General features: G+C 37.3%; 1 protein-coding gene across 2 annotated transcripts in view; it reads right to left on the reverse strand.

Annotated features, from left to right (window-relative positions):
* The window catches only part of LOC138701578 (gustatory and odorant receptor 63a-like), a 91,539-nt gene that overhangs the window by 68,010 nt on the left and 671 nt on the right, over positions 1 to 22,858 (reverse strand). The window lies entirely within an intron of this gene.

Below are 22,858 nucleotides of genomic sequence, written 5' to 3' on the forward strand. Positions count from 1 at the left end.
AATCAACGCTCTTACGAGCAGTCTAGCAATCCCGAACGCGCCACAAAGAGAGATAGGGAAAAACGTCGATCGAAATACATGTACCAACTTACACAATTCCAATATTTTAATCAAAGAAGAAAAGCTGTTCATTCGACACTGAGACAAAATAATCAGCGCTGTACTATTAACGTCAACAAAGTACACAACTCCTTCTCGAAGAATTTTTCCGTCCCTAATAATTGTATTCGTCCTTCTTACGAACATGTCTCTGATACAGATGATTTAACCCCGATTGAAACGTTTAGCACTACAAAAGAAGAAATTGTAGCGGCCGCTAACAAAATAGCTGTTGATACGTCACCTGGACCCGACCACGTGCTTATGAGAGCAATTCGTAATGTAGTTTGCTATGAAATAATTTCTTTAATTGCAACACGTATGCTGTCGTTGTTTGAAATACCTCCTTGCCTCACAAAAGCACGGACTATATTAATCTACAAAGGAGGCGATGTTACTGACTTAGGCAACTGGCGACCAATTAACATTTGTTCCATATTAAGAAGAATCATCGAGCGTGTACTCGACAAACGTCTTAGAAAAATTGTTACATTTCACGAGTTCCAACGTGGATTCACAAACAGCCCCGGTACTTTAATAAACACTTCTTTACTTAATTCTATTTTAAAAGAGGCCAAATCCAGAAAAACGAACACCACCTTGGTATTCTTGGACATTCGTAAGGCGTTTGACAATATTGGCCACCTCCGTCTGAGAAACACTTTATCCTCTCTCAATGTGCCATCTCCCTTAGCCGAACTTATCGCTAAATTGCAGGAAGTTAATACCACTCAGATCGAGGTTAACCACAGAAAAAGGAACCTATAGTAATATCAAGAGATGTCATGCAAGGTTAACCTTTATCGCCTTCATTATACAACATCGCGACGGATCACATCCTTCATGAGCTTACTTCCGAAGAACTTGCCGAAGAATATGGTTTTAAACTCGTATCAGGTCTTCCCAATGTAACCGTTCTGAGCTTCGCTGATGATATGGTAATTGTTGGGAAAGACTCTGAAGCTGCCAAACATATTGCCGAAATAGCAACTAGAAGACTTCATGAAATTGGATTGGAGATTAACGTGAAAAAATCTAAATGCATCTCTATTGTAAACGACAAACTTAATACGTCTTCTATTTACCTCAATTCCACTACAGAAGTGCCCGCATTAGACATCAATGAAACCGTCAAATATCTTGGAGTAACTTACAATGACGAAACCGCTTTCGACTCCGCGAGAACTATGGAAGCCCTCCGACCTCAGTTAGAACGTCTGACCACCTCACCCTTGCTCCAGCCTTACCAAAAATACAACGTGGTTTCTTCCTTCATTTGTCCGAAGCTTGTATACCCTTTTCAAACAACCCCTCCCGATAAATTACCTGTCAAGTTCCTCAAAGATGTAGATCTTCTTATTAAAAGCTCAATTAAGGACATCCTACAACTTCCTGGAGATATTCCAGACAATATGTTGTATTCCGACAAAAAATTGAAAGGCTTAGGTATTTTCTGCGCACGTTGGGAAGCCTACTTGCAACACGTCAACTCTTGCATGAAGTTGAATATGTGTAATAATATGTACATAAACAACACTAGATGTCTAATGGAGGAAGCTAAACATTGTTTGAACAACCTTCAAATCGATGAAACTGAACACCTAATTTCTACGAGTGGAGTAATAAACACCAGGAAAATTAGGACCGAATTACGCCAGCGAGAGTACAACGCATGGTGCAACTTACCTCAAAAGGGAAAAGGCGTTATTCTGTACAGTGAATTCACTCCCTCTAACAAATGGATAACTAAGCCCGATGGAATGACTAGCGGTGAATGGAACGAGGCTATCAAGATGACTACCAACGTAAGCGCTGTAAGAGCCATACTCGGTAGGTCTCAGGACAACCACTGCAGGCGACGCCTCAGTGAGATAGAAACCCTTGGACATGTCCTGGGAGCCTGCCCTTATGGCGAAACATTGCGTATACATAGGCACCATGCAATTAGAATTAAATTGGCCGATGCCCTTAGAAAACTAAAATACACCGTCTATGAAGAAGTCCACGGAACCGCCGACAATGGCAGTAACAGACGAATTGACATAATCGCCATTAGCGAATCCCAGTCTTAGGGTATGATAATCGACCCCACCATCAGGTTTGAAACGTACAAAGGACAGCCCGAAGACGTACATGAGGAGAAACGAGCAATCTACGTTCCACCCATCCCGTATTATAAAGATAAATACCAACTTCACGATATCAGTGTTACGGGATTGATGTTTGGAGCAAGAGGAACGATACCTAACTTCTCTTCTCAATTCTGTAAGACCCTAGGACTGCACAAATCTTTTCTGAATGAACTGGCCCTCCTCATAATTAGAGAGTCAGTCAAACTTTTACGGAACCACGTATATGGACTCTAATTCAGTGTATGGAAAAAATTGACGCACCATTTTTTCTTTTTCCTTCTTAGCTTTCATTGATTCTTTACTTGAATTTTTTTTCTCCTGTAAACTGCCATTGTTTGTTTGTGTATTTGTTTGCCTTTTTTCTTACTCTTTTAGCTCTCATCTTCTATTTGTTCTTGTATTGTTTTGTATGCTTTGTCTAATGGCAGCCTCTAATTTGAGGAAGCTCTGATAAAAAAAAAGATGTAATTATTAAGGTTAGTTTCCTGGAAAACAAAAATGTAACAGGATCACCATTAACGAATGATATACTCGTACAAACTGTACACAATGTACTGATGGCTATAAATATAAATATACATATACATATTCTTAAACTCATTCGTAAATATTCTTGGGCTAATATATGCTCCCATATATCGCAATAACATAGCTCAGAACGTGTTCGTTATACTCGTCGCGCTAATTGTTGATGTAAGGCTTTATGGCATCGGTAGATCAATTCGCAGAAGAGCGAAAAACACAAACATCTGTCGGCCCGTGATGGGAAACATTTGCAATTGCCAAGTCATCCTTACACAAAAATCACACTGTAACAAAATCGATATTATATGTCACAGCGATTTTTTCAGAGCTGTCACAGTTCGTAGCTGTGGTGGTAAAACGCTGTCACACCCCACCTCTATCTAGTTCCCTTCTGCTGAGGCATGCAAAAGTGAGGCCAGCGATCGGCTTTGATTTTCTATGGACTGTCGCGCCCAGAATCATCATCATCATCATCATCATCATCATCATCATCATCATCATCATCATCATCATCATCATCATCATCAGAGTACGGATTTTTAGGTCGTTAAAATGTAATTTTAGGTGCCAAAAATAGGCTTAAAAGTATAGGAAAGTCTCTAAAGAATTGAAAATAGGCTCTAATAAAAATAATGTTTTCTTTAAAAATGTTATCCAAATCATCAGGAATTCACTTCTAAAATTTAATAATTTTAAATGCTTATACACCGTTACCACCACCGCCACTACTACTAAAAGTACAAGAACAAAAATATCTAACTAGTTGTACATAAACTAAACAATTAAATGTGAAAAATAAGTTTTAGACATAAATTCAGTACACAAACAAGTCAAATATAATCAATTTTTTTACCAAGCCTTGTCCGTTTATGTCCATAATTAGCGTCACAATAAATTGGTGGTGGTGGTGGTTCGGATTTTAGGTAAAAACTTATTTTAATTCTTAAAAGATAAGTTCATAAAAACTTGCAAGTACACGTTTCATATAAAACTATACCTAAAATTTTTATTTGAACGAATGAATGAATGAATTGGTGTGCCATGTCTCTGGTGTTTGTCATCTGCTTGAGTCTGGTGTTGGAAATCTTGTCTCTGAGGGAGAGTCCTAGGATTTTCCTCTCCATTTTGCGCTGGCAGATCTGAATCTGTGTCTTCTGGTTCACGGTCAGTTTCCAGGTCTGACAGCCGTAAATTAAGGTCGGGAGGATACAGGATTGCAGCACCTCCAGCTTTAGTTTGCGGTTCAGTTTCTTGTCAAGGAGTACGAATTTCAGTGACCAGAAAGCTCTCCATGCTGATGCAATTCTTCTTTTTAGTTCTCTCGTCATGCAGCTTTTGAATCCGACCAATTGGCCCAGATAGATGTATTCCTCCACGTACTGTAATCTGGTTGCGTTGACTTGGATTGGTTGTGGTTGGCTGTTCGTCATGACTTGGGTTTTTTCCATGTTCATGCTTGGGCCTGCGTGTGCGCTACAATCGCTTAGTTCCTGTATCATCTCTTGTAGGTCGGTGGCGTTTTTAGTGAAAAGTACGATGTCATCCGCGAATCTTAGGTTCGTGAGCCGATATCCGTTTATATTGATTCCATGTCTTTTCTTCCACTTTAGCTTACGGAATATGTCTTCCAGGAGGCTAGTAAATAGCTTTGGTGAGATCGGATCCCCTTGTCGGATTCCTCTTTCTATTCTGAATGTTTGTCCTTCTCGTTCTGTCATCACGGTGGCGTGCGAGTCTCCGTAGAGCTCAGTTAGGATGTTGATATATTTGTGCTCGACTCCCTGGTTGCTCAGGGCCTGTAATACACAGGAGTGTTCTACCGAGTCGAATGCTTTCTTGAAATCTATAAATGCGAGATAGAGGGGAATATTGAATTCGTCTGTTTTTTCTGTAACCTGGTTGATTGTCTGTAGTTGATCCACCGTGTTGTAACCTGAGCGAAATCCTGCCTGGTCTGGAGCTTGGTTGTCATCCAGTACTTTCGTGAGTCTCCTTGTGATTATCTTAGAGAACAGCTTGTAGATATTTGACATCAGGCTGATTGGACGGTAGTTGTTCAGGTCGTCCTTGGCACCTTTTTTTGTGGAGTAGAATAATTTTGCTTGTCTTCCATTGGTGGGGTACTGTCTCCGATTTGAGTATTTCGTTGAAGACTGCGGTAAGCGGTGTTAGCAAGGAGTCTTGACCGAGTTTCAGGTTTTCGTTGTGGATGTTGTCCTCTCCGGGCGCTTTTCCGGATTTGAGTTCCCCTATCGCTGTCCTGACCTCGCTTTGAAGTATTGGTGGGACCTCGTTGTCGTCTACGTTGTTCATCTGAATACTGTCGCTTGGGTTCGCTTCCTGTTTGGAGCTGGTGTATAGTGATCTGTAGTAGTTTGTGGCTGCCGTCACAATGTCTTCTCTTTCTGTTAGACGGTTGCCTCTGGGTCCCCGTGCTCCCAAGAGCCATTGCTTCCCACTTCCTCTCTGTTTTCTTGCTTTTCTTGTTGATTCGGATGATTCCAGTATTGCTCTTACTGCCTCTGTGTTGTGTTCACGTACGTCCCTTCTGATCGCCCTTTTTGTTTGCATATCAATCTCTGCGTACAGGTTTTTGTTGTCCTCGTTTTCATCCCTGCTTGGATATAATCCCTTCCTTTGTTCAATTAATGCAATTGTTAACGGGCTGAGCTTGGAACTGTTTTCCCTAGTTCCATTTGTTCTCCTGGCTGTGATTGATGCTTGGGTAAGGGCCGCTTCGATGGAGTTGTATAGATCCTGTGGGTCGTGCTGGGAGGATAGGTCCACTTCTTGTAGGTGTTCCTGTAGTGCAAGGCCGAAAGTGTGTTTATCTAGGCTGTCAATGGTGCTCGCTATTGTATTCCCAAAATGTCTTCTGTTTCTCTTTATATTCACTGTGGCGCGTACCATTCTGTGATCCGTTGAGAATTTCAGGTTTGATACGACTTGTATGTCCCCCGTACCTGCTAGGCTGTCGGTTAGTATAGCACCTAAAAATGCCTATTTTTGACGATAAAGCGTATTTTGACCTATTAAGTGTGTTTTATCTCTACTATGTCAAAATAGCATTCTAATTTGAAAAATTTGTATTTTAAATTCCAAATGTGTTCCTGATTCTGTTGGAAATAAAGTACGGGATAAACTATAGAGCAAGTTCTGCAGAAAAATGTAGGACTGAAGGACCTGCGTACTGCTTCAGATATCCTAGCAGGGAAGAATACTGATTTACAATGTAACATTCCTGTCCAACTAATGTCAAAATTGAAATACGCTCCTGTTACTTCAGTGGATGTGGAATTTTCATTTTCAGCATACAAATTCGTTTTGAGTGACAGACGGCATTACTTTTTAGTTGAAAATGACCAAAATATTAAAAAATATGTAGCCAAATATGAAACTTTCTCCTGTCTTTATACCATAACTCATACCCATTTTAACATTAGCATGCAATGAAGTATATTAAAAAAATATGATTTTTTATAAACTTCCTGGTCCTAGTAATGAACAACTAAACATCAGTATTACCACTAATAACAATACTAATAAACAATTAAAACGCATATTTCTTTGCAGACTGAATACTTGAGCGTGACGGGTAAACCACTACTCCTGGAGTTAACCGCAACAATGCGCAAAGTGAAGATAGTAGTGACACTAAGCGTGGTGGTTATCACGACGCTGCTGTTCGTGATGGAGCGGGGCTTCAGCTGGTGGCAGGGCCTGCCCCTCGCCTACTCCGTGTGTTTGAGTTCCATAACCACTGGGGCGTGGGGGTCACTGGGCAAGGCTCTGGAAGGGATCGCCCAGAAACTCATAGAAGAAATCCAGGCGGTGAGTCAAACGGATTCTACTTTCTGACAATAATCAGTGTCATAGACAATATATCTATTCCATATTGATTCACCAACAACTAAAGGAGTAGGCCTACATTAAATAATATGTGCATCGGAGAGCGGAATTCAAATCCAGACTAAGAGAAATTCTGATAAGCAAAGACGATGATAAGATAGGGTTCAATCAAACATGAAGTTTGTAGGCTAAGGTAAGTAGTACATACATTACATACATTACATACATACATACATGCATACATACATACATACATACATACATACATACATACATACATACATACATACATACATACATACATACATACCACACCACACAAATATAGAGAATGTAAATTATAAAATATGTAAAGACATATTTTTGTAGGTGATAGAGAATACATTAAAGAACAGGAATGTTCACGCACAATTTACCTATCGTGCAAGAACTTTACGCATTATGAATAGGCCTATCTTATTTATTTTTTAAGTTTAGATAAATGCATTTTACAGTGAATATTTTCAGAAATATACTTTTGGGTGTTCCATTATGTCCTGGAACGTAACATTTCCAAAGTTTCGGAACTACGTACAGATTCCATCATCAGTGCAGACAGGAATGACCAGAACAGTTGCTACTCTGTTGGGTTCGTGAAGCCTGGTTACTCCAGACAACTCTGCTCATGAAAGGCCTTGTGATTTGGATCGTTATCTTCATATGAAAGAAATACACTATCTGCCGAAAAGTAATTGGACACTGTTTTCTGCCCATTTAGAACCTCGTGGTACCACCTCTTGTTGCTATAACAGCTGCCACCCTATCAGGCATGCTCTCCACTAGTTTTTGTAGGATATCCACTGGAATGCGTCGCCATTCCTCTTGCAACATGGCACTCAGTTGGACAATGGAAGTTGGCCGCATCTCCCGAGATCTCAATCCCCAGTCCAATTCGCCCCAAAGGTGCTCAGTGGGATTGAGATCAGGACTCTGTGCAGGCGAGTCCAATCGGTGAACATGATTGTCTGCATACCACTGCATAGTAGCCGCCGAAACATCGGGCCAACTTCCATTGTCCAACTGAGTGCCATGTTGCAAGAGGAATGGCGACGAATTCCAGTGGATATCCTACACAAACTAGTGGAGAGCATGTCTGACAGGGTGGCTGCTGTTATAGCAACAAGAGGTGGTACCATGAGGTTCTAAATGGGCAAAAACAGTGCCCAATTACTTTTTGGTAGATAGTGTAAAAGTCAGTACTAGCTTTTGGACACAGTCATTCAAGTTCGCTTTTCGAATGGTAGAATAGAGATGATGATCTATAAGCCATCAGTGAATGCAAATTGTCCACGACACTTGCTGCAATGCACCCCTCCTCCAAATCATAACAGGTTCACAGTAGTCTCAAGTTCTGATCTTTCAACTCTTGGTTTGATCGTCTCCAAACATATACATTCCAATCCGAAATATGACGTGCTTCCAGTAGTCACAATCTTTTACTTGCGCGCTCTTTTGAAAATATATCCTAGAATTATTTCTTTTTTTTTTTTTTAATAAGTTTATTTCTAGTATCTCGGCCAGGATACTGATATTTTCTTAATAGATTTATGATTGTTTGAGAGTTTGCTGTCTTGCTTAGTATTTTTCAGCTATTAAAATCAATTTTGGAACACCAGCTGACGTTAAAACGCGAAGGTATAAAGCAATACTAAAATCGACAGAGAATAAAACACGACATGTATTAACAGGCGACAAGAGAGCTATTGACAACTCATCACGTGAGAACTGTAACATTGACAACTCAGCCGTTGTTACCATAGCACAGTCTTCCCACGCTATGTAATATTCAGCTGTTTTTTCGACCGCAGCGCTAAGGTTATGTCCCATCTTTAGAAAAAAAAAAACATATATAGCTCGTCAGTGTCCGGAGTGACCACAGGTGGCCAATTGATAACTATAAGGGGTTCGCTCAACTTAGATCTTTGTGAAAGAGGTCCAAGAATCAGTATGGAAACCACTGAACTAACGAACCAACTTACTCACCGAATAACCAACGAAACCTACCGACCATTCATCCATCCCAACAACCAATCAAACCGACCGATTAACGAATGTTTAATTATGGTGAGTTGCAGAGCGGCAGGGATCGGAGGATCAATTGCTCCGACACAGTACGCCAGTATAAGGCCCTCTGGCTGAGACTCAGCGCCCTCACAGAGGAGTTCGGCAGAGCTCTGGGAATCAGCTATGGCTGCAACGTCATCCTCTTCTTCGTGCAACAAGTACTCGCTATCTACGGCCTCCTGTCAGAGATGAACCATGGCCTGGATATTATCAATGGCTGCTTCTTGTTCTGTGCTCTTATTTTCAGTTATGCTATTTTTGTCATTTGCGACGTGGCCCAGAAGGCCAGTGAACAGGTTAGTCAGTTTTGATTACCGCCATCACTTTCGTCATCGTCATTATCACAATAGCTTTAATTTTGTAATGCCCCTTCCCCTTCTTCTTTGTTCTTTTGTTTCCTTCCCTCCTTTACTCCTAAATATCATATTCGTCTCTCATATCACTCTTCTATACCATATCTTTTATCTCAAACATCTCTCCTATGTCTCTCTTATAATATCTCGTATCTGTTATTTCATACCACTCTTATATTTCATGTCATATCTCTCTCATGCATCATGTATCTCTCACATGTCATACCTAGTACCTCTATCATATCTCACGTCTCTTTAATAGTTCATAATTATTTCACAATATATATTATATATGTCATAGCCCATATTTAATATCTCTTATTACAATGCTCGTCTTTCTTATATTTCATATCTCATATATCTCTCCTTATGTATCATATTTCTCTCATCATGACATCTAATTTCTCCTTCAAAATGTATATCTGTCACTCTTATATTTAACATATCCTATATTTTTCTTAAACATCTTAATTACTTTTTATGTCCCTCTCATATTTCATATCTCATATAAGCCTCTATCTCTCATATGAAGGGTTCAGAGCCATAGTGGGCCAAGCACTATTTATTAAAAACGGAGAAAGCAAGGGTTAAAGTTAAGTGAATACCATAGTTTAATGAAGATCGACATATCATTTAGTTTTAATGTTTATACTTTATATTACTTGCCAAATGTGTCCATTGAATTATGGTAAAAACTTCATTTTAACCCTTGTTTTCTACGGTTTTAGTAAATGGCGTTTGACCCACTATGGTTCTGAACCCTTCAGTCTCCTCTCCTCTCCTCTCCTCTCCTCTCCTCTCCTCTCCTCTCCTCTCCTCTCCTCTCCTCTCCTCTCCTCTCCTCTCCTCTCCTCTCCTCTCCTCTCCTCTCCTCTCTTTTTCCATCTCTTTCCTCCTATACTGTTCTTCTCTCTTATCATCAATTGACTTCTTCATTATTATAATAATCTATTCTGGTCTTTGTTCATTCTCCTCTTTTCTCTTATCTCCATCTCTTCTCATCTACGTCTCATTGTCTGCCCTACTTATCACCTGCCTCCTTCCTTTTCTTCTCGATCTTCTATTTCTTCTCATCTTCTTTACTTTCTGTTTTGCTAAATCTTTGTCTTTTATTTGTTTAGTGTATTATATCGTATTTCTTCTCGTTTCTTTCTTATTATCTTTTTCATTAACTCCATTTATTTTTATTTTTCATCTTTATTTTAACCTTCTTGTCTGCTTTTTATTTCATTCTTATGTTTTTTTTTTCTTAAGGTTTTATTGTCCATCTTTCCTTTCAATTACTACTCTTCTACACCGTCTCCTTTTTCTAAAATTTGTAGAATATTTTTGTCCTATTGATCTTTTCTTGCTGTCTTCTCTTCTTTCCTTTATTCTCTTTCTCCACAGTTCCTTCTGCATCTTCAGATTTTTCTTGTACTATTCTTGTTCGCTTGTCACTCTCTGTATTTAGTATTGCCTTCCTCTTAGATCTTAGATTTTTAATTCAAATATTAACTTTCAATTTCTGTGATTGAAGGGCAGAAGGTAATATGTCAGTTTTATGGTGAAAACGAGATTTAGCGATATGTTGTGCATCCTGATGGTATCTTTATTGCGGCAAAAGATAACATGCATATCTCTATTATTTTTTATGTTCGACCATGCCGAAATGTAGTAATTATACACTACGACGTTTCCCTTTTCCTTTTGCTAGACAAAGGCAACATGTATTGCCTTAAACCAGGGTTGTTGCACTAAAGTAACGCGAGGAAAAGATGAGCCTCATCATCAGAACGTTTGAGAAATACTAGTCTAGACTATATAACATTATTGATGACGTGAAAAACTATTTTAACGTCTTCAATAAAGTAATAATTAGATATCAATTTATCAACATTCCATGAGTGCAAGAGCTGATAGTCGAATTTATTTTAGGTTGGTGATGTCTTCAGATCACACCTGCAAGAACTTGAAAGCAAATTGCCCTCCACTTGTAATGAGACGAGATATGAGGCAAGTAAAATAATCTATACATTTTATTGCTTCAAGAATGTTATTTTTTCAGAAACTTTACGAATTCTCAAGCCTGGTATCGTCAAAAGAACACAGAACTATTTCTCCAATACTATTGAACTGTTAATGCAAAAGAAACTAAACAATTTAGTTACTCTTACTTTCTTATCTAAAAGTGGACAAAGAGATATTGATTACATTCTCTTAGACTTCCACTACATTTTCTCGTATTCACGGACTTTTTCAGTATGAGCACATATTATGTTACCGTAAATTAATTTCAGCCAGGTTAAGAAAATTTACGTCATTTCCAGAACTAGGCCTATATACTATTTGGAATAGTAGGAGTTATAACAAATTATATTAAATATAGTAATACTATTAATTTAAATATACTGGAATATGCAGATTATTTAGTTTTATTTGGTGAAAACGAACATGAAATTAAAATGCTCACTCTGTTGTCATTAAAAGTTTTACAAGGTACTGGTCTTCAAGTAAATTTTGAGAAAACAACATATTTTGTTCATTTATTTAATTTAAATGCAAAAACATTACAATTATACACATAAAATAATGTGAAAAAATAAACGAGCGTAACTATTAAGGAACATATTAATTATTTATGGTAATAATGTAAAACAAGAAATTAATGCCCGTTTACAGAAAACAAATAATGTTGTTATGCGTTATGCGTTATATTAAAAAGTAAATTAATTACAACAAAAGCAAAATTACAATTATACAAGACTTGTTATGTACGTTCTAATGAACAATCACAAAATCAGACGAAAATAAATGAAACATTTTTGAAGAAAATTTTTTTAGAAAAATATTGGGGGCAGTTCGAGATGCAGATATTTTGGAATGTAGAAAACTGCACAATAAAGAAATTTATGATTTTTGCAATGAATCTGATATTGTGGCCAGAGTTAAAGCAAGAAGACTTTGAGCAATTGGATATGTGATTAGAAGTCCAGAAGAAAGAAGAATAAAAATGGTGTTCACAGAAACTACTTTAGGGGAAGATCATTTGGAAGGTCTAGGCTTAAATATTTAAACAATCTGGAGAACTTAAAAAATTTTAGGAATTTGTGATAGCTTCAAAATTGTTTGTCAGGACAGGGTGCAGTGGTATTATATTGTAAACTCAACAGACAAGAGCTTTCATAATAATAATAATAATAATAATAATAATAATAATAATAATAGTTCATTATACAGTCGAACCTCTATTATCCCTGGTAATGAAAACAGTGGACTGAACGGTTAATCGAAAAAATTGGATAACCCGTACCATAAAAGATTTTCATAAATTAAGTGCATAATGCTTTGGCCTACAATTTTGTAATTTCCTTCGTGATCTTATGTTTAAAGTGCTATGTAGTGAATCAGGAGTTCACTAGAAGTTCGGTTGTCAACGACGACGGATTCTTAAGGGCCAAGGGTTGATGGTTGATGACTGTCTGCGGAAAGACAGGAATACTTGAAGTCTTACGTTGTAGATTTATATACTTTATGCACTTTATCTTTGTCCTTTTTTTATTAAATCGCGTACAGTTTCTCCTTTCCCAAACCTCTCAATTATTTCTACTGTTTTTACAGTAATTAACACAATACGTTTTCTTTTGGCAGCTGTGGAAGACATTTTGCATAAAAGTTATACAATACGTTACTCGAATAGTAAGAATAAGAAAAGTATGGTACACGGGTTTGTGGAAGTTCTAGGGGTAATATCTTTGAAAGAGGTAGTGTCTGTTTTATAACTAGACCAAGTATTTCTGTTGCCGACAGCAAAGTATTCCTACTAATACTGTGATACTTGTAAGGGTAAAAGCTTGTAATAATCCTCTGTAGAAAAACTACGCAGAAACTTAAAGTATAGTACTTCATATTTTTCTCTGCAAGAAAAAAAAATATAAAAAAAGCTAGAAAAAAAGTCGGATAATCCAACAATCTGTTAATAGGATGACGGATAATTGAGGTTCTACTGTATATTGTTTCGAAACTTTATGAATGTACATTTTCACTAACCTTATAAATGCAATACTACAACTATAAAATTACAACATTTATATTAATTTCTAAATGAAAATTCTTTTCTTTGTCACAGATAGCACTCTTTTTACAAGCAATCGCATCAAGTTCTCCTAAGATTAAGTTCTGCGGTTGTGTGGAAGTGAACAGAGGACTTCTAGCATCAGTAAGTCGGATTTGTTTTATAGCACGATATAGTATTCCAAAATAATCGTAATATTATCTTACTTTATAATAACATCTAGCAAGCTTAATCGCTTCTCATTAGGAATAGTATTTCATTAATATCATTCTTAATAGTCGTCTTTTCATTCACGAAATGTCATCACTAGAGAGCGCAGGTGGGGTTTTTAAACCGTAAGGATAACTGTAACATCGACTATGGATGGCTATGACCATGGGCAGCACGTGACGTAGTGCAGTGGACTGTCCTCATATAGGCAGAAACACAACAAAGCTTGCGGTACGGTTGTTTGAGCTACATATTTCTAGTGTGCCGCGAATACACTTTAAATATTAGATCACTTATTGTTTACATTTTACATTACTATGTTTATTTGCAATATGTACAATTTTAGAGTGTTACAGCATTATAATACACGTATTTACAATACTTAACCACATGTAGAAAAAGTGCATTAATTTACTTTGTACTACTTTTTCCTCTTTCACTAGCCTATTGCACTTGTTGCAATGGACAACAACAGAGTGCGAATTAACTGGGAGGATGGGGGGATTCCCCCCTGTTGGAACGTTATCTCCTCCTCATAAATTCATATTAACATTCCTGCCAGGGATAACTTCTACCCCCCCCTCACAAAATATAATTGTTTAAATACAAGTACACTTTACAAAGTACAATATAAAGTCAGCAAAGAAAATAATATTGATGTACGTATTATCATCATCGGCAAGCTGACAACAATCAATAACTTAGGAATTACACATCTTATCTTAAGCCTGCTCATGGATATAATTATTATTATTATGAGTAGGGGCGGATGTTGATGACGTAAAAATCTACTTAAAATGATCATTAAAGTGCCCTTAAATTAATTGAAAAATGACATAAAATTAAAAGAAACTGACATTTAAATATTATTCACCGTACTCGCACGACTTCTTAAAAAATTAATCACCTTGTTTCAATGACTGCCCTGCAAATCTTGGAGAGAGGAGGCAACTTCCTAGAATTTGACTAAGATAGAGGAAAAAAGCATGCAACAAAATTAATGTTTTAAGGGAAAACTATAGATTTTAATGAGGGTTTACAACGTGTTCCAATCAAGGGTGGTCCATGTCAGTGCCATTATTCTCCGTCTCCTCCTCCTTCCGTTCACTTTTGTTACTAGATCTTCCAGATGAGGGAGTGAGAATGGCAAAACAAATTGTGGGCGCAGCATGCATTCTTGCAATATTTGTGTTAAAAATACTGTCTACAACATTAGACATCACTTTCGAATCATGTTGAGGACACAATGTCCTGTCCAGGACACGGTGAAAGTTTTCCCCCTTCCAAATATAAATTCTAAAGACACCCTCGTATTGACAAAAGAACAGTAGCGGTCAAAGTCCTCACTTAAACTAAGCTGTTGTCAAGAATTTTATATTATTTCCGTTGTGTGAAGTGAAGCCTTCAGTGGAATGAGGGATGGACATTAGAGTCTGTTCCAAACTTTAAACTCAAACTTCACTGTTATTCACCTTCTTCAGTAGCCTAGGTAATTACTACTGACCTATTTGCTTAGAAAAAGATTTAACAGACCTATTGGTAAAGAAGAAAGTAAAATGAATTTCAAATGATCTAAAACTTCTTCAAAGTATTAAAAATGACCAAAAAATGCCAAAAAATATAAAAATGACCTATTAGTTCAAAAACGTCAAAAATGCAAGAAATGCAATATAAGAAATCAATTTGTTTTGTTGTGTTGAATGGGGGGGAAGCACGTAACACACGTGATCGGGAGTCAAGGCTGATGCAACCAAAAGGAAAATTCCTGTATGATGCAATAGAATTGCGTAAGCAATCTGCATTAGGTTCTCGAATATAGACTAGATTACACCGTAAAAAAGTTCGTTCAAGAGCAGAAAAAGACAACAATGCAACAAAAAACAGAACATTTCCAAAAAAAAAAAAAATTGACCAACAGATAATGACAAAAATGCAAAAAAAAAAAAAAAAAAAAAAAAGTAAAAGAAAAGTAAGCTATATTGGTTCGTGTTGTCTCAGAAAAAAAAGAACATATTTCATCAACTTCCGAGCCCTACTAATTAGTATAATATGTTACTAATCAGGGAGGCATGCAATGGAAGGAGGAAAGGAACTGGCCACCTTACCCCATTACCTGCTAGCTTAGTTGCCTCATGAGTGATGCGTTGTTGGTGTCACTTATGGGGTCCAGACTTGTCTTCGGACAGTTGACTGAACAACAACAGTGAGAGAGATTTTAATAAAGAAGGGGAAAAAAGAATACTAAGAAGGAAAATTGAAGTAAAAAAATGAAAGGTTATTCGTAGAATCTCTATAATAATTGCGTGTAACGTTTAAATAGTTGTGGTTGTGTGATTTGAAATACGAGTAGTCATTGGTCATGTCAATCGCTATGGAGTAACAGTTAGCACGTCTGATCGTGAAACGAGGGGGCTCGGGTTCAAATCCTTGTTGGAACAAGTTATCTGGTTGAGATTTTTTTTCGGGGATTTCCCTCAACCAATGAAGCAGAATTGCTGGGTAACTTTCGGCGTTGGATCTCGGACTCATTTCACCATCATTATTTCACTAATCATCATCATCATCATCATCCATACCATAGCCCGGATTAAGTTTACGGTGCGGCGTGCTGTACTTGTGCAAGAGCGCAGCCATTTACGGAATAAGAGTCGTAAGCACAATAAGCCTCCGGCTGCAGTGTAAGCCTTCGGATCCCTCCTGTGTACAAGAGAAAAAAACAATCCTAGGTCACTGCTTGAAGCCTAGAATTACTGCGGAAGCGTTATATGTCATGCCCTTACATCGAAACTGCCAATTTGAATATTTCTGTATTGGTTTGTCGTAAAAATAAAAATTGGCTCTTGTCATAATGATACTATTTTTGTCACAAAATATTACAGTGGGATTTTGTCACTGAGACTATAGTGTACGGTGTACGATGTACAAATTTCTATAGTGATATCCTTGACGTGATTCGTATATTTTTCCAAGCGCCCCTTTAAGGTTGAGAGACAAATGATACATAATCGGATATGCAATGCTTAACACAATATGTACGGCCTATAATTTTGTAATATTTAGTCTAAAATACGCTGTATTTTGTTCCAGCTGATGTCTGCCATGGTGACGTACCTGGTAGTGCTCATGCAGTTCCAGATGAGCTCGAAAGAGTCCTGCCCTGAAGTCTGCACCAGCTCGTCCACTTTACCGACAAGTTCGAACTGATATAGGCGAAAATATCATTATGCTTATTTAGAACGCTATTGTTGAAGTGATCAATTATGAACTATTGATATACTTTATTAACATATTTAAACCAAAATACCGTCCTGATTTAGTACTAGGAAGGTGCAGAAATAATAATTCTGAAACCAATCTCATCGGGAAAGATTTATCACAATCGTTCCCCAATAGTTGGGGCTTATTTATTGTACGAGTATCTACATTGGCCATAATTGGCTCTATCCGAATTCCTTCTTAGTCTCCTAATAATAATAATAATAATAATAATAATAATAATAATAATAATAATAATAATAATAATAATAATGATAGTAATAATAATAATAATAATAATAATAATAATAATAGTAATAATAATAATAATAATAATAATAATAATCTTTATCTTTCTGTATACTACTCATCGTCGTTCACTGAAGTCTGTCGAGTTAGAGCAACACTAAAAAAAATAAATAAAATTAATTTATATCCTTGCTCTTCTCTTTAATTGCTTCCCTCCTTCAGTATAATGTTTTTGTCTGTCCGTCCATCTAACTAACCATAATCTCTTTCATTAATTTATTCTCTCTGTTTTTTTATACATTCAATTGCTCCTTCTTTTCTTTATTTATTCGTTCGCCCGTCCATTTCTTTGTATTCGTTAGTTCGTTCATTCCTTTATCCATTCGTTCGATCATTCCTTTGTCCACTCATACATTCATTCCTTCATTCATTCCTTCGTCCTTTCATTCGTTTATTCCTTCCTTCGTCCAATTTTTAGTTCATTTCGTTGTTCGATCGTTCTTTCATTTATTTGTCCATTCTTTAGTCCATTCGTTCGTCCATTTCATTGTTCACTGTCGTTCGTTCATTCTTTTGTCCATTCCTTCGTTCATTTCGTTGTTCAGTCGCTCGTCCATTCCTTTGTCCATTTATTCGTCCATTACTTTGTCCATTTGTAAATATCTATGAAACTAACATTTTCAGTTCTAATTTATGTATGTATGTATGTATGTATGTATGTATGTATGTATGTATGTATGTATGTATGTATGTATGTATGTATGTATGTATGTGTGTGTATGTATGTATTTATTTATTTACACCAAATGGGCAGTGATACATACAAGGTTATTGTAATAATAGGCTTAAAGTCGCCAGCGTAGCTTAGTCGGCTAAGGTGCTTGGCTGCCGATTAGGAGATGCTCTCGGGCGTGAGTTCGATTCCCTCTTGGGCTGATTACCTGGTTGGTTTTTTACGAGGTTTTCCCTATCGTAAGGCGAATCTCAGGTAATCTATGGCGAATTATCGGTCTCATCTCTCCATCACAAATCCCATTGACGCTAAATAACCTAGTAGTTGATACAGCTTCGTTAAATAACCACGTAAAAATATATAGGCTTAAACATGTTGTTAAGAGTAGTGTCTCAGATGCAATAACGTTTTACGTTAACATTTTACATCAAAGATTGTTGTAATACAGGCTTAAACATTTCACTAAGAGTAGTGCCTGTGAAACAGTAACATTTTAATTTAAAAATTCACAGTAAAGGTTATGTTTATTCTATTGTAATACACAACATAGCCCTACTCTTGAAATCATTCTTTTATGTGTGTGTTGTGGTTGTCATGATGCCGCAAGCCAATACTCTTCGTCATGTCATTTGGTTCAATGCACAAACTCCGTACTGACTTAACTTCAAAGAGTAGTGGCTAAGATTCTGATCTCTAATCATTACATATAGGGCATACAATGGGCCTAAACGGCCTAAGTGCAAGAATTCGACCCGGGTCCAGCCCTCGTGAAATCAACCAGCCCAGTTAATCAGTAGGTATGTTACTTTCTAAACGTAATCTGTAGCCTAAATGAGGTTATAATTGACTAGTGCCCGTAAGAAGCAGCCGACTCACACCGAACACTGGATTCAAACATGATATTTTAGGCTCGGTCAGCCAGTCTTGGAAGGAGATGCATGTAATCTACCGAGCCAGGCTGGGCCAGATTTATCTCTTGTTTTGTGCCCGCGTACTCGTTCCGCTGGATTCTAATTAGTATACAGCTGACTTCCATTTAGTACAGTCCAGTTCAGTTCGTGGCAATGCATTTAGATTAGAATAGGAAATCTTCATTCGTGATATGTACTGTATATTTCGAAGAAGTCTTACGGAAAGTGTCATGCTGTATTTCCAGCAGTCAACAGTTTCAGCATTTTCAAGGTAAGTCAATAAATTACATGTGTAATGTAATGTGTATATTGCCGAACGTTGAGGTGCTGAGTCACTACTGGGAAGTTACTTCCCATGTCATTTTTCGAACGACGCCCTACTAAGCGACATCTCTTGAAATAATAATAATAATAATAATAATAATAATAATAATAATAATAATAATAATAATAATAATTTTTATGGTCATTTACTTGTGATGAAAATGACAAAACTCAATACCATTCGTTATTTTATTTCTTTCTTTACGTTTTGTAAAGGGCTTTAACTATAAAACACTCACGTCGGTAAACCACTGGGTAATGGAATTCTTGCTCGGAGAGTTGATCAAGCATGGGTTAAAATTTCGCTTGAATTATCTGGTTGGATTTCCCGAAATTTTCCTCACTATAAGGCGAATTCAGACAATTTTATGGCAAATCCTCAGACTCATCTAGTCGAAATTCCATTTCGCAATCAAAATTCCACCGACGCAATGTAGTTAATACGTATAGGGTCGTTAAATAACTGATTGCAAATAATCGACTACTGACGAAGACGGAGAGTCGACAGGCATCGATAAATAAAAGCCAATGGACAATAGCATTAAAGAGATTACTGATGTAGCCGAAAGTGCAAACAGGTAAACACAATATAATCTGATCAATATCTCTTATTGCGGTTCTGGCTGATATGTACAGACAGTACATCTCTTACATCTCATTTGACATGTGTCAGAGGAAGAACAATAATTGCATACATGTCAAATCTGTTTAGTAAGCTATATTACTTGTCAGATATGTATATAATGGAGGAAGAGGGGAACAGAATTATCTCTTGGCTTAGTTGCCTCATTAGAGATGCCTTATTGGTGTCTCTTATGGAGATTTCAACCTGCCTAAACAACAATAATGTGACCAACAGGAAAAAAACCGAATAACTGCAATAGGCTTACTTATTATAAGTTAATTATTGTCTACTTGAATAGTCTGCATCTGAAGGAAGCTATAGGCTATTCGCTATCTAGTGAAACAGTGAGCTCTATACTAAACTGGAGGCACTACTCAATGCTTTAAAAGCGTGACCGAATGCTGAGCGCCAGAGGGTTTTGCTATCTATTTCTAACATAGTTTGCTCCTTGTCTCTCTTGCAGTGAATGGTATCTTACACTAACGGTATTTTTATTGCTTACTGCGCATGTGCAATATCAATCTCACGAAAGACTCATTGAAACACATTAAAGAGAGAGCAATACCCTCTCCAACATGACAGCTACAGTCACGTTTTCAGACAGGAAAGAGCATTGTAGTGGTGCCTCCAGTTTAGTATAGAGCTCATTGTCGTGAAACAACTTATCTGCGAGCCAGGGGAAGAAGAATGTGGACTGAGAAGCTCCCTCCCTCCCTACGCTTCTACTCGTAGCAAGCGAGCTCACTTATCCCCACCATAAGGTTCTTACTATATGCTATTGCGCACGCAACAATTCGGTTTCACGAGATAACAAATGGTCTATACACTGGTACTAATAAGAAATTATAAACGTTTCTGGCACTGCTGTAGCAATGTATTTGTTATGTTATGATAAATAGGAAAATGAATACAAAAAGATCCATTGCGCGACGGCCCATGGAGAGCCAAGACCCACCAGTGGATTGCAGTCTACAGTCCACATGCCTCAGAAGTAAACGATAATCCAATCAGTACGGGAATAACGTGTGGTTAGTACGATTATGTCCACGGTCATTAGAACTGGCTTGCGAAACCTGATATCGCTACTAAGTGTAGCTCCGCAAATTCATCACGTTGCTGGGTGGGCATCGGTTCCATACACTGGCCGAAATTTCATGAGAAAATTCCTTCCCCATGAGGACGCGAACCAACACTCATTCCGTAAAGCTAGTCGAAAGCATGACACCGTAGATCACAGTGAGACGGAACAGAAAATTGAATAATTCTTCATTGTTCTCTTATATACACTTTTAACACTTATAACATAATCACTTATTAACTTTACAATTTCTTTACTGTGTTAACTTCTTACGAAATTACCTGGCTGACTAGTTTCGAAGTGATATCTTCATTATCCAAAGTCTAGTGAAGGTCCCGCTCTATCTTCTGGTTCACATAAACACACCCCACCACAACAGAAAACTAGAAGACAGCACGGGACCTTCACTAAGCTTCGGACAATGAAGAATATCACTTAGAAACCAGTTAGCTAGGCGATTTCCAAAAAAAGTTAACTTAGTAATTTTTTATTGGGTTATTTTACGACGCTGTATCAGCATCTGAGGTTATTTAGCTCTGAATGAAATGAAGGTGATAATGCCGGTGAAATGAGTCCAGGGTCCAGCACCGAAAGTTACCCACCATTTGCTTGTATTGGGTTGAGGGAAAACCCCGGAAAAAACCTCAACCAGGTAACTTGTCCCGACCGGGATTCGAACCCGGGCCACCTGGTTTCCCGGCCAGACGCGCTGACCGTTACTCCACAGGTGTGGACAACATAGTAAAGAAGTTATAAAGTTAATCAGTGAAATGAATAATTACATAAATTGATAAATGAATAAGTATATAAGTAAAATAATTAATACACGAATATCGGTATTTAAGTACAGTCAACTGTTCACATAAACACACCCCTCCACAACAGGAAACTAGAAGACAACTCGGGACCTTCACTATGCTTCGGACAATGAAAAATATCACTTAGAAACTAGTTAGCTAGGTGATTTCCAAAAAAAGTTAACATAGTAAAGAAGTTATAAAGTTAATCAGTGAAATGAATAATTACATAAATTGATAAATGAATAAGTATATCGGTATTTAAGTACAGTCAACTCTGGATATAGTAAACCTCTTCGAACTTGCATATTTCGTTCACTATATCCGAGGTTCGCTATATCCGAAGTGTCTCTCCCCTAACCTTAAATGACAGAAATGAATTGAAATTGTGAACAAGAAAATAAAACATTTAATTTTTGTGGAATGGATTACACTGTTACTCACAGTTGATTTACTTAAACTATGCTATCGACCCACATCCGTTTGCGAAAAACCACGTTCAATGTCACTTATAATATTCGCCTTATCTTCCAAAGAAAACACTTTACGCTTCGACATTTTTATACAGTACATTCACTGTTGGAACACTAGAAACAGACGATCAGGTAGAAATGACAAACGCTGTTATGGTGTGACTGCGTACTCAGCCTTGGAATTTCCCGGGTCAATGGAAACTGGGAGAGGCTTGATGGAGTTTGAAAGCTATCGAAATCTTACCTTCATTTATGCTCTGGACACAATGTCCATCCCTTTTAATAAAAGAAGGCAATTTCATTTTCCGTTGTTTTGATGCTACCTATCATTATAAAAATGTTTCTGATAACAAAAGACAACCCTTTGACAGTGGAGGATTAGAAATAACAGTAGAGTAGTGTGCCTGAGAATAGAATGGCAACCCTTTCCACTGTGGAGTGAGGCAAGATCGTCGTCAAGCGTCACCTGGATTTACATTACAGCCCATTGTCTAGGAATCACTAATCCTACCTCTGTCCTTTGACTAAAGGAGTAAGAAACTTAGAATGTTGTTCTCAATACATTCTTTCAGTTTTATACAAGAAGGTCTGACTTCAAATAAGAATTTGTCAGGATACAAGGTTCACTATAACTGAAGCGAGGGTTCAATATAAACGGAAATATTAATGTACTTTTTAATGTATGCGGGTCGGGACCAACGATTTAGGTTCACTATAGCCGAATGTTCACTATAACCGAGTTCACTATATCCAGAGTTGACTGTATTTCAAGTCCTCTGTTGCTATGAACTAAACCTGCAGCGTCTGTAAGAGTTGACTTGAGGGCTGCCACGACGCACAGTTTGAGAACCACTGTTTTCATTTTTATTTCCCCATATTTTCATTTGTCATTTTCCCTTCACGTAGAGCGGAAGTAATATAACTGTGCAAAATTTTAACAGGTTATTGCTTCGATAAAGTAGAACAAAACATTAAATACCATATTAGTCACAAATAAATATTTTTCTCAGAAAAAAAAATGTTAACACTGTTTTACTTGATAAATATTATCGATACGATTCTGTTGTTTATTCTTATCATTAGAGAAA

Source organism: Periplaneta americana, chromosome 1, assembly GCF_040183065.1.
Source record: "Periplaneta americana isolate PAMFEO1 chromosome 1, P.americana_PAMFEO1_priV1, whole genome shotgun sequence".
Classification (NCBI taxonomy): domain Eukaryota; kingdom Metazoa; phylum Arthropoda; class Insecta; order Blattodea; family Blattidae; genus Periplaneta; species Periplaneta americana.